At 46.0% G+C, this 12,754-nt stretch overlaps 1 protein-coding gene across 3 annotated transcripts in view; it reads left to right on the top strand.

Moving 5' to 3' along the window:
* LOC140843064 (sex comb on midleg-like protein 1) overlaps positions 1-12,754 on the top strand; it is a 46,197-nt gene that overhangs the window by 6,181 nt on the left and 27,262 nt on the right. For 2 of the 3 annotated variants that reach the window (XR_012127507.1, XR_012127508.1), the window contains exons 3-5: positions 3,102-3,253; positions 10,225-10,693; positions 12,100-12,254. The gene's annotated coding sequence lies outside the window, so the exon portion shown is untranslated. The remainder of the gene's footprint in view (positions 1-3,101; positions 3,254-10,224; positions 10,694-12,099; positions 12,255-12,754) is intronic. The other variant, XR_012127509.1, reaches the window with a different exon arrangement.

Below are 12,754 nucleotides of genomic sequence, written 5' to 3' on the forward strand. Positions count from 1 at the left end.
TGAGCATTTTTCTGATGTAGTTGAAGATTAGGTATAAGAGCCGTTCAAGAAATCACAAAAATATTGATGAATGTCATGAAATAAAACAAAGAACCCCTTCTTATCTCAAAATTATCAGACTCCAAAATCGCATCACCACCTGAGGAAAGTTATTTGCTGAAAATAAACATTTCCAGGCTTACGATTCTGAAGATGGCAACGCCTCATACAAATCAAACAGGGAACACTGAAATCCCAGTCCCAGGCCAAGAGCAGAGGACACGAGAAATAACAAATCACAGAACTCTTAGTGGATAGAAAACATCTGAAAAATATTCAGCTGCGTTAGTAACAAGAGAAATGCAAATTAAAATGGGATATAAACGTTAAACTTCCGTCTACCAAATTAGCAGTTTTTACATGGTAGCTCACTTTGGTAATAATGGAGGAAAACCACTGCATCGCAGTTCTCCAAGAATGAAAATTAATACAGCCTTTTTGCACACGTTGGCAGCACCTATCAGGAGCCCCTGAAATGTTCATAGCCTTTAATCTAGTGATTCTTCCAGATATCCATTAGAAGGAGCTCCTCAGGGATGTACATAAGCATTTACATTTGGATGTGCACATATCATTAAAGCAAACGAGTGCAAAATTGGAAGCCACCCAAATGTCCCACAACAGAAAACACAAAACATGACGTACGGACATCCACACAACGGAAGATCACACAGGCATGTAAAATAACTCTTAAATTATTGTACGTCAGCCAAAAAAATTTTAAAGGTGGAAAACAATTTTTTTAAATTTCAATTGACACACAGAATTGCTCAGAATGCACGCACAGTGTGACTCAAGCTCTGTAAAATATACACGGAGCAAGAAAGAGAAGGAAATCTCGCTAAGGGTTGTGATATTTACTGGTGATGGATTACTTAATTTAGCGTCTGAATTTTGTATAGAGAGCTTAATTTGATCTAGGTAGACTTTTTATAAAGATCGATCACATACAAACATATGCATAAAACATAAATATGCAGCTTAAGTAATTTTCAGGTGAACACACACATATAACGAGCACCCGCGCCGAGAAATAGGTTCTGAGCTCCCCAGAATCAGCCTTCAGCTCCCTTCCAGTCCCTACTCGTCTCGCGAGGCAGTGCAGTCCTGACATCTGCCACCACTGATCTCTTCTGCCAGTTTTTGAGCTTTAGGTCAGTTGATCAGAACTGTTCTGGGTTCCTGGATCCATTCCTACGAGTGTGTTTGGGGCAGGGGCGGGGGAAGGGGCGCTTCCCACAGCACACCAAACGATTCTCGGGCACTAGCAGCGGACGAGAGTTGAACCCAATTCAGACACTACTGGAAGGCAGCGTCAGATCCCACAGGTTAAGGCTTCAGTCCGGCAAGACCCGTCACCCCCGCCCTTTCAGACGCCAGCGCCAGTCCCACTCCCGGGCTCTGTGCTTCTGACCGAAGAGCTGCTGTAAATCAGAGGATCACACAACCTCCCTGGGTTCGATTAATCTGCTAGGGCGGCGCACAGAACTCAGAAACGTTTTACTTACTGGAGCACTGCTTTACTACCAAACGGTATCAGTCGGCAACAGCCAGATGGAGAGATGGTTCAGCGAGGCTTGGGAAAGGGTGCAGGGCTTCCATACCGCCTCCCGGCGCGCCACTGTCCCCCAGTACCCACGCGTCCACCTACCCGGAAGGTCTCCGACCCACTGCCTTTGGGTTCTTTATGGCGGTTCCATGGCACAGGCAGGATTGACTAAAACTCTCTAGCCATTGGCGAGCGATTCTGCCTGCTGCCCCTCTCCCCTCCCTGGCGGTCAGGGGGATGGGACTGAAAGTTCCAACCCTCTAATCACAGGCTAGGTGCCTTGGGTGACCAGCCCCCATCCTTAGGTGCTCTGGGGGCATTCCCAAAGTGACCTTGTTAACATAACAGAAGACAGGTTTATCAGGCTCACTGCTTGGGAAATTCCAAGGTGTTTAGGAGCTTTGCTAAATACTTTCTTTTGTGTCTGGCTTTAACTCAACGTTATGGTTGTGAGATTCATCCTGGTTGTGTAGCAATAATTGGTTTACTCCCATTGCTGTGTAGTCTTCCTTTACATGAAAACAACACAGTTTAATTATTCATAGCATGCACTAGTTTTATAATCAGAAAAAACCCAGTTAAAAAATTTGGAGTTGCAGCTCAAATTGGAGGTATCTTACAATTGATTTGTTTCTGTAATATTGGTCTGCATTTCTCCAACTTGAAATCTTTATCTCCTTTTGCTTCTCTCTTCTGAGCTTCTGTTCATTAGTATCTCCGCTACAGGAATAAAGGCGAAGAAGAAAGGGGGTGAAACTTGAATCCCTTCATTCTGCTCCTCACTAACACTTCCCCTCCCGGCACTGTGGTTCCAGAGTTCAAATGTCTATTACAAGACACAATGTGATAACACTGCACTCCGTGTCTTTTTCTAGTGGCAGAGTGAGTGACTCAGCATCATAACCGAGCCTGCATATCTAGAATATTTGGGGGCTCATATTTCACATGCATTTGTTTGTTTAGGTAATGTCACAGTTCACTGCAGGAGCAGTCATAGTCTCAGAGCTGAGATGACCATAGAGATCCTCTCAGCAGCTCTCACCTGGCAGGGGAGCGCACCACGCCTTTAGTGCCCTGCCCAGTCCACCCTGCCGGGGTGGGGGGCGGATGTGGACGGGGGGTGGGCAGGGCAGAATAGACTCAGACTCACTTTCAGAGGCTTGCCACCTCCCTCAGTTAAAAGCCTTTTTGGGCTCCTTTACAAAAGCATTCGGGAAGCCTGCTCTCTCGTTCTGTGTGTCCCAGCATTTTACTCTGTAGCCTTTAAGATGTGAAGGATTCACTTCACAGTTGGGAATTGTGTTCGACCTTGATTCATGTTCCTACGCATGGGCAGTGTAGCTCCTCAACTTTTAAAGATTTATGCTAAATCCCTAGTGGAAAATGTCTTCTTCTGTTACTCTCTGGAATTCAACCAGGACTCCAGTTCAATTTGAGCTGGCATTCTGAGAACATATCCGTATTATTAAAGGAGCAGGTGTGTGAAGCGACTTTCTTCTGTGCTGCTTTTCAGGAGCAGAAGTTTTGCCAAGCCAAGGCGACCGAGGTGTTTCGCAAGTGAGCTTTCCCAGAAGTTTCAAAAGCTACCGCTTGGGCCCAGGGAACATGGAGCCTGTCCGTGCGCCCAACACACGAGGATCATCTCCTCCAAGGGAGAATAATATGGTTTGTATATTCAGAGTGAAAAATCTGATTTTTTCATTCTGCTTAATTACCTTGTTTCAAGATAGAGTTTAATTCCATGCAGTGAAATGCACAGGTCTGAAGTACACAGTTCAATGAATTTTGACACACATGTATACCTACCGCCCTAGCAAAATGAGGAACCTTTCCATCATCCCAGAAAGTGCCCTCACGTCTCTTCCCGGTAAGTCACAATCCCCCAGGAACGTGGCGAAATACCGTCCTCATGTTTTTTCCGTCGGAGATTAGTCTCGCCTGTTCTCAGACGTCATAGAAATGGAATTGTACGGTGTGTACTGTTTTGTGTCACACTCTCTTTGTCTTCAGAATGATGTTTTGGAGATGATCTGGTTGTAGCAATATTCATTCCTGTTTATTGCTGAGCAGTATTCCATTGCTGGAGCACCCATACTTTGTTCACCCATGCTCCTTGCGATGGGCATTTGGGTTGTTCCCAGTTTTTCACTATTATGAGTGAAGCGGCTGTGAACATTATTATGGAAGTCTCTTTGTGAACGTAAGTTTACGTTTAATTTGGGTGCGTTCTTAGCAGTGGACATAGTGGGTCATGGGGTAGATGAGCGTTTACAAGAAACTGCCAGGCAATTTTCTGAAGTGGTTGTACTGTTTTAAATTTCTGTCATATTTTGCTATGCTTCTTCCTCTCAGGGTGAATAGAGATGATTACACTGTATACAATTTGGCCCAGCAGAAAATGCATTTATGTACTTACGTAAGGCTAGTAATGCCCGCTAAGTGGCACAGGCACTCTTAACCTGTCAGTCCCAGGTTTTGGTCTTTGGAGAAAATGTTAACTGCCTACCGAAGACTCACGGCGTCTGCCATAAGTAGGCGAAGGCACTGTGAAATGCATAAAGCACTGTGCCAGGATAAGATGGCAATGGTATTTTTAGGAGTACCAATCTGTATTGTAATTCCATACATCTACTGCTGTCTAATAAGTTTGTAATGCAGGGCCGATTCATATAATTTTAAGATTAAACACATTGATAACCACGTGGCATGTTTACGTTAAAATATTCTTGTAATCCATAGTTCATCCTTAGAATAGAGTTATTATAATTAAATGTAACGGTTATTTGCTGTCTCTTTACTTATTTGCGCCCTGTTCCCTTCCAGAGCAGGATTTCTTCCCTGTTTTAGAGATTTATTAAGAAAAACAGGTGCTTAAGTGTTTTCTACTTTGTCCACAGAGTGTCACTGTTGGATTATTTGAATAGCCAAAGCCGGCTAACGTTTAGCTCCTTGTTCGTGGTTCGGAATATTTGCTTTTAAAGCAGTCAGATTATCGGAAGACTAGTCTTTCTAGCCTGAAGTACATAAGGGGGTAAGGAGCTTGGTGGAAAATGGTGTCCCCAGTGTAGGTGGGTTACTGGGAAATTAGTTCTGCACGTGTATGTTTCCATGTTGTAGTATTTGCAGTGGGCAGAGGTTCCTTCAGGCTGTTGGTGCTTCCTGAAAGCGAAATTGACGTCCTGAACTTTTCCTTCAGTTCTTTCTTTCATATTTCCTTTTGGTTCATTAATAAATCTTCCCTAGACAAGAACACGAATACCCGATTATGAAGCAGGAGCAGGTGGAAGTGTCATTAATGAATGTATATCAGAGTGAATACTTAGATAATATTCATTTCTAATTGCCAAACATACTCACACTTACTATCCTAAAGAAAATAATTTAAATTCTTTTTCAGTCTTCATAGAATGTGGAGTTTCCTGTGAACTCCTGAACTCAAGAAAATATTTCTCATGCATGTGTCTGCTTCCTTAACAATGAGCAGTTAACTGACAGTGAACACTTCACCATTTTATTTCCCTCTTTTCCTTGTCTAATAGGAAATTCACAGCAGTTTTTTTTTTTTTATCATGTTTCGGTAGCTCTTCTGATTCGTGAAACACTTTAAGATTTGCAGAAAAGTTGCAAAAATATTAGAGTTCCTGCAACTTCCTTAATGTTAACTTACCTACATAGTGTAAAATGATGGTAATTGTCGCAGCACAGTGCAGTTTTCAAAAGCAGGATATTAACACTGGTACAGTGCTGTTAGCTAAACTGAGCCCCCGTGGGCCTTTCCCCAGACCTCCTCCCCCACGTGCTTCTCCTGTTCCAGAATCCGATCCAGTACCCCACACTGAGTTCAGTTGTCTCCTTATTTTCTTCCCGCCTGTGGCAGTTCTCATTCTTTCCTTGTCTTTCGTGACCTTGACATTTTTGGTGAGTGTACGGATGAGCTATTTTGTAGAGTGTCTCTCAGTGTTGGTAAGTATGATATTTTCTCTTGATGAATACACTGAGACTTGCGTTTTTGGCAAGAACACGTCACAGATGATATCGCCTTCTCATTGCATCGTATCAGGAGTACATGGGGTCCATATATCTTGTTACTGGTGATGTTAACGTTGACCACTTGGTTAACATGGTGTCTTCTGGATTTTTCCACTGTAAAGTTACTATTTGTCCCTTTGCAACTAGTAAGCATGTTGGGTGGGCGGGCGCGTTGAGGCTATGCTAACCTCCTGCTTCTCCTCAACGTCTTGCCCACTGAGTCAGTTAGCTCCTGGATTTTACCTGCAGTACCGAGTACTGTGGTGTTTGCCTAGTGGTGACTGTTTGCTCATTCTCTCGAATATATTACTTGGGATTCATTGGTAAGGAAGAGCTGTCCTTTCTCCTCCATTTATTTACTTATTCAATTGCGTGTTTTCTATCAGTATGGACTCGTCGGCACTCATGTATTATATGAGTTATCACCCAATGTTATCATTATTTTATTGACCAAATTTCCCACCTTTGGCTGTTGGGAGGGTGCTCCTTCTGCTTGGCTCCTGTGCTCTTCTGACACGCTTCCACTTTGTTCCGAGGACTTCCTTACTTTCTGACGTCACAAGATGTTTCAGGCTCATTTCTACTTTCCCTGCCCAGCCCTGTCATTCACTTCTTTCCAGGAAGGCCTGCTCCATTTTACGGGAGAACGGTGCTTAGAAGCCAAGATCGAGATTCTAGGTGGGGTCATGGCTCGCCTTGTCATTGATGTTAGGCCCTGGCAGGGGACAAAGCTAGGAAGTAAACGTGTGTTTACTAATCAATCCATGCATGCCCCCAAATCTTCGTTGCTGTGTCTGTCCTCGTATGTATCATGAGTCATGTCTTCCTCCTGGTGTTCACTCGCTTTTCTTCCTCCTGGGCTCTTGCCTGTTAACCTCTCTCCTTACCCGCCTTTTTGATCAGCACTTACCTTTTTCATTCTCACTTGAACGTGGGCTTTGGTTCTCCTTTAGCTCTGCTTCATACGGCTTCTGACATCCTTTTGGAACGCGGGTGAAAACGACAAATAATTAGAAGAGATAAATATATGACGTTCGTTTTTCTAGTGCCTAATTTGGCTCTAGTGATATTACGCATTGCCTGCTGTTCTTAAAGTATTACTAGGAGTGCAGTGCATCTGATTTTCTGCAATGAAAATCATCAGAGCCAACGTACAGAACTTCAACACTGTTGTGAGGTATCAAAGTTCTGTCTCTTTCATGTAGTTTTTCAAAATTCTGAGCTAAAATTTTCTTTACCTCATTTAATGTCATGGTACTATTGATGGAGACTTTACTGCACGAGCTCTGTATGATTATCACTCCACTGTGGAAGATTTTTTAAAAACTCTAGTTCAAACAGCGTTCCCAGGTGAAGAGCTTGAAAAAATAATGGCTTTTGTAACTTAAAAGAGCCCAGCACCGATGAAATGCAGTGAAGTCTTTTTCATTTAGATTGTTTAGTATTTAATTTCTCCAGTATGTTCTTTAAAGAAACTAATTTGGATGAAAGTTAGGAGGTGCCTACGTGCATGCCATGACATCTCAGCTGAGACAGAATGGCAGCCCACCAGTGGTTTTTCATGAGTGCATCTTGCACGGTTTTGCGGGGATTTTGTAAAGATTAGAATGTTGGTAGAGTCTGGTGGCAGTGTGTATTACCAAGGGCTTGGTGAGTTGCAGACCCTAGAGGGAATGAAAGTTTATTTTTTAAAAACTATTCCTTAACATACCAAGTTTCTTGAGTCAAATGGGCTAACATACCTTTGAGAAGTAGGAAATATTTATGTGAGTCTTTATCATTATTATTACGGAGAACAGGCGTGCTCTGTGTAAAGGGGACACACCCATGCTTCTGAGGGGAGAGGGCTCCAGAGTCTGGAGCGGGGTGGGGGCGGGTGGGGGGGAGGGAGGTCTCCTTTCCAGCAGGGTGTCCCTGGCCTGCAGGACAGAAGCACCCACTTCTGTCCCACACCAGGGCGGGCACTGCGCTGCGCGGCCTTGGGAGCCATCGCGCAGGAGGAGGTGGTGGGGAGAGCCTGCAGGGTGAGAAATGCCTGGGGCCCGTGTGGCAGCCCCGAAGTGGGCCATGAGGGGTCCTCTCCGGCTCTGCTAGGTGCTGGCTCTCTCCTTTCTTCACCTCCTTGCCTTACGGGACTAGACCCCTGGTGCAGCGCTGGCATCTGGGCTTATTCTGGCCTTGCCCAGCCTCCTGGTGAGGAAAAGCCCTGCCTGGTCCGGGCTGGGAAGCGGGGGGCGGAGCGTCGGCCGCGCTCTAGTCAGGCCCTCTCCTGCCGCTCCAGCTCCAGGCACCCAGGCCTTGCTTCTCATTTCCTGGAGAGTGTGGAGGGCGGGGAGCAGAAATCCCCTGCAAGTCCAGATTCCTCCCCTGGCCGCCACCTCCTTCCCGTGGGACCCCCTCCTCCTCCTGGCAGTCTCCGTCTGTAGGGCGCGCACCTCCTCTGCTTTCTGCCTGTGACCCCCTTTCCCTGTGCTGAGGCACCTCTCTTCGCCCGTCCCGGCTCTCTTTCCTCTCCCCTCTGCCCTCTCCCCTCCGCCTCTGTCACTCAGCAGATTCTTCTGCGCTTAAACACAGTCGCCCTTTTTGGCCTCCCATCCCCCTGGCCGTCATCCTTTCTCTCTCCTTGCCTTCAGGAAATGACACAGCCCTTTGGACATCACTGATGTTGACTCTCTGAACGTGCGACTTCCTGTGCGCGCTGAGTGATGTGGATCGTGCTGTGCCTTCTGCCCCGTGTGCCTTCGCCCCGTCTTTACATGGGAACCCCTTCTCGGCCGGCAATTCTCAGCGCAGGCGTCTCCTCTGAAAGGCCTGCCGTCACTGCCGGCCTGGGTTAGGTCACGCTCTCCTGTGCGCAGTTAGCCTCCTGTGCGCACCTGGGTTGTGGCCTTAAGAGACGCAGTAGGTGACTGTGCGCTGTTGGACCGGTCAGCGTGTGGTATCGTTGCTATGCCAGCACTAACAGAATGCTGTGGCACCTTGGTTTGTCCTCAGGAGAACCCTGAGACGTATTTTCATCCCCATTCTGTTCCTGTGGAAATTGAAGTGCAGAGAATTTAAGTGACTTCCCCAAGGTCGCACAGCTCCGAGGGGCCCAACTCTAGTATTTGAACCCAACTGTGTTTGCGTAGAGCCTGCACTATGTGCCTAGTGTTCTAGGCCAGTGGGCCTCACACCTGCGCGTGCGTCAGAATGACCTGGAGGGCTTGGGAGACCACAGATTGCTGTCCCCTCTCAGAGCTCCCTATTCGGTAGGTCTGGTGGAAGAGTTTGCATTTCCAACAAGTTAGTAGGTGATGTTGACACTCCTGGTCCATGGACCACACTTGAGAACCACAGCTTCAGGCTGCTAATCACTGTCTCTACTGACACTGTCTCTCCAGCTAAAAAGAGAGTTCCTTCGGGCAGGAGCCGGTTGTTCTTTATGTCTGCGTTCCCAGCACCTAGCAAAGTCGTCCTGGCGGGTGGTAGGCCTTCCGTAAATGTTTATTTGAGTGAATGAATGAAGAAATGAGGAAATGGTCCTGACCTCTTATTTTAGTGTATATTTTTGCTGCAATGAGATCTCTGTGTATTTCAAGAACTGTCAGGTTTGGGCAGTCCCATAGCTGGTTGGCATATAGGCCATGTGTACTCACAGGTTTTGTAAGGCTCACTGTTGAGTGTATCATCTTAAAACCCTTTGAGGCCAGGAGTCACAGCTCTTATATTTGGCCCCCCGTTCTTTCCAGAGTGGCCCGCTCACTGCCTGTTAGCTGCTACCGTCCTTATGTGCAAAGAGCCTCTCTGGCCTTTTGGCAGATTTGAAAGTTTCTTTCCTAAAATGCACCTTCCTTGGTGTAAAATGGCTTCCTCAGAAATGTGGTGGCTCACAGGAACTGGGGCATGACTGCTTCCCGATATTAACGCTTCTTAAAATGCCCGTGGGACGTGGAGTAACTGAGTAGGCAGTGGGCTTATCTCAGTCCGCTGGGCTCTGTGTCACCCACAACTGGGCATCAAGTAGGAAACCGATGGCTTGAGAGCTTTCTTTGTTTCTAGCAGTCAAAATTTGGCTTGTTGGTATTTTCTTAAATGTTCCTTTTCTTTTGGAAGAGGACCTACCAGTAGCTTGTATTATACTAGGCCATCTATGATGCCATTCAAAACCTGGATCAGAAGTTTGATGTTATTCACGAAAAGATTTCAAAAATCGACCGTTCTGTGACATCAGTTTGGCTAAATCACGTGTTATAAAAATATTTTCACAACTATAATAAGCCTCTGGTTTGTAAAGATGCCAATCAGAAGCGAGAGAACTAATAAGGGCCGAGCATCACTTGCTGTAGCAGCAAATGGGAAACTAATCCTATGTTGGAAAAATGCTAAAGTTTAGGTTTGAGAAATGTATGGCAATGGGTATTTTTTTTTGTTTGTAAACTTACTATAGAAGAGGATCTTAAAAGATTACATTGAGGAGGGATAAAACTAATAAAAATAGAGCATCAATCTTTCATAATATAAAGCAATGTTTCATGGAAAATAAGTGTTCATACGTTTACTATTTATGTTATTTCCTTTTTACTCATTCACAGTCGGTTTTTTATGCTGGCTTTGTGTCATTTCAGAAGTCACCTCAAGATGCATACACGTGTTCTAATGGCCCGCTTTCCAAAAAGATGAAACTGAAGAGAAGGGAATCTAATAATGGAGATTCTTACCCTCAAAGTTGTTGCCACGTTTTGCCAGTAAGAAGGCAGGAAAATGATTTCAATAGCAGCATTGTTGAAACATATTTCCGCTCCGGTGGGTTCTATGAGCAGGATCCAGAGATGGTCCACCTGGTGCTTAAAAAAATGCAGGAGGAGCAGGAGGAAGTGGAGTGGGAACGGAAGTGGCTGCTGAGTTCGAACCAGAGTAGCCCCGCTCCCTCCGACGTTACCGCTGATGCCTATCATTCGTGTCTATGCCCCGATGATACACCAGAGGGCACCTGTTCCGGGCCCTGCTCTCCCGGCCATGGGGCCCACAGCACCAGTAGTCTCTCCCCATCTGCCGAATCTCCCACAGCCGTGCCTGCAGCCCAGCCGGCCCAAGGTGAGCCCCGTGTGGCACAGAACCCTGAGATGATGACGAATTACCAAACTTTGAAGGATACGAACCTCAAACACATGCGTCGTGTTTTGGCATCCCACCCACCTTCGGGGATTACGAGATGTTACCCGTGACATGTAGCACTGCTTTACCTGTAGTTCTCAAGATTCTTGATATAAGCTCGTGGAAGCTGTTTGTTTTCTATTTTGAGCGCTGGTTTTGGGGGATGCTCATAGTGATAACTAACATTCACTGAGTGTGTATTAGATGCCAGGCACTGTGCTAATCAGTTGTCATGCCTCTTCTCCACTAATACTCAAAGTGACCCCACTGTGAGTTTTTTAGTCTTCTGTTTTTCTTTGCCCGTCCCTCGGTAAATACTCAAAATGCTCCTGAAATGGCCAGAGATACAAAAGAAAAAGTACACCTCTGGCCAGCTCACACGTAACAAAGACCAAATTTGTGCCGACAGTCCCTGGCTAGAGAAACAGATCTTCCTAGTGAGTTGCAAGACTCCCTTTGGTTATCCCGCGCTAACTGTAGAGGGTCGAGTGCTGCGGTGGAGTAAATGGATACCTGTTTAGGCACAAAGCAGTTTCAGCACAACTCGAACGGCACAGCTAACACTCTGTGAGGTCTGAGCACTTGGGTTGTCTCCTGTCTCAGCCATTTCTGTATTAAACAACCTTCAACCAAGGTATCTGTTGCACTGCAGTTCCCCTTGAAGGAGGTCATCAAATGTAATATTAAAGTTACTTCTGAGATAGCTAAGCAGAGTAACCTTGTTTTCTTCAAACTTCAGATAAGCACTTAAGCCTTAAGAGACAGGAATTCAAAACATAAAGTGGGGCAAGAAATAATCCATGTTAAATACCTGGGAGAGATCCAGTAAAAGAGCTAATTTGGTTCTCAAAGATAATGGGATTTTTGAAATTCATTGATTGAAGTGAATAAATGTAAGCAGTTGTAAAACTACATTTTGGGGATTTCCATTCTATTTCTCTAGTAAAAACCATAATCTGGACCGAGCAGAGGAGAGAGATTGAGAGAAATTCATTGAAATAAGTAGTGAGTAGTAGGTTAGCTTAGATTAACCTAATTTAGCCCGACGATCAGGTCTTTTGCTGGATGTGCCTGTGTCCCAAGAGGCCTCGGACTGCTCAGTCTGTTTTATGATCTTTGAAGCTGTGAGGCAGCTTCTGAAGCTGTTCTTGCTGTTTGCAGAAGGTCAGAGGGGATGCTCTTGGGTAGCCGCCCTCAGGCTGTGCTCACCTAGGCTTCCACTGGATTTACACGGACTCCTGGTCCTGAAGGTTCGGGAAAGAGACCATTGCTCCCTACCTAACATCTCTTCTTTCAGGATAAAGATCAGGTCAGGTTTGATTTGTCTTCCTTTCCCCCCTTTGAAGCTACAGGTGCACCACCAGTTAGAGCTGGCTCGGATATGCTGCAGCGAAGCTTCTCTGATGACCCTGAATCTTGGTCCGTGGAAGATGTGATCCTGCTCCTGAAACAAAAAGATCCTCAGATTTCAGGCCTCCTCGCTGACAGCTTCAGGGAACATGTAATGTTGGAGAGACCAGTGCATCTTTTGATCTGGTTTTCCTGCCGTAATGTCTTTGAATGACCTGTGCGCAGGCCCTTCACTTGGATGCTCCTTAGTGTGGATGGTGGGGGAGCCCTACCAACTGATTTTTCCATTTGTGAGAAACGTTGCTTTTCCCAGGGCTAGATCCTTAAAATGGTGGAGGCTGGATCTGTGCTTTAAGCGGGTGCCTGCCTGCATACCTAAAATCCTATAAGCCTTCAAGTTCTCCAGAGAAGGGGATTCGGCATAGCCGCTCTCGGGTGTCTTCTCCTTGTAACAGCAGCTACAAGGATCCTCCTTCCCACCTGCTCCCTGCTCGGCCCCAGGACCGTGCGTGGGAGGGGGTGACCGCAAGCTGTGACAGGGTGTCCTCCTCGTTAATGGCACCCGGTGAATCCAGCAGCGGATTCCGTTTGGCTCGGTTCCGTGAACCTTATACGGTTATCGACAAATTGGGATGCTGATACTCTCAGACT

The sequence above is a fragment of the Manis javanica genome, chromosome X (assembly GCF_040802235.1).
Source record: "Manis javanica isolate MJ-LG chromosome X, MJ_LKY, whole genome shotgun sequence".
Classification (NCBI taxonomy): Eukaryota; Metazoa; Chordata; class Mammalia; order Pholidota; family Manidae; genus Manis; species Manis javanica.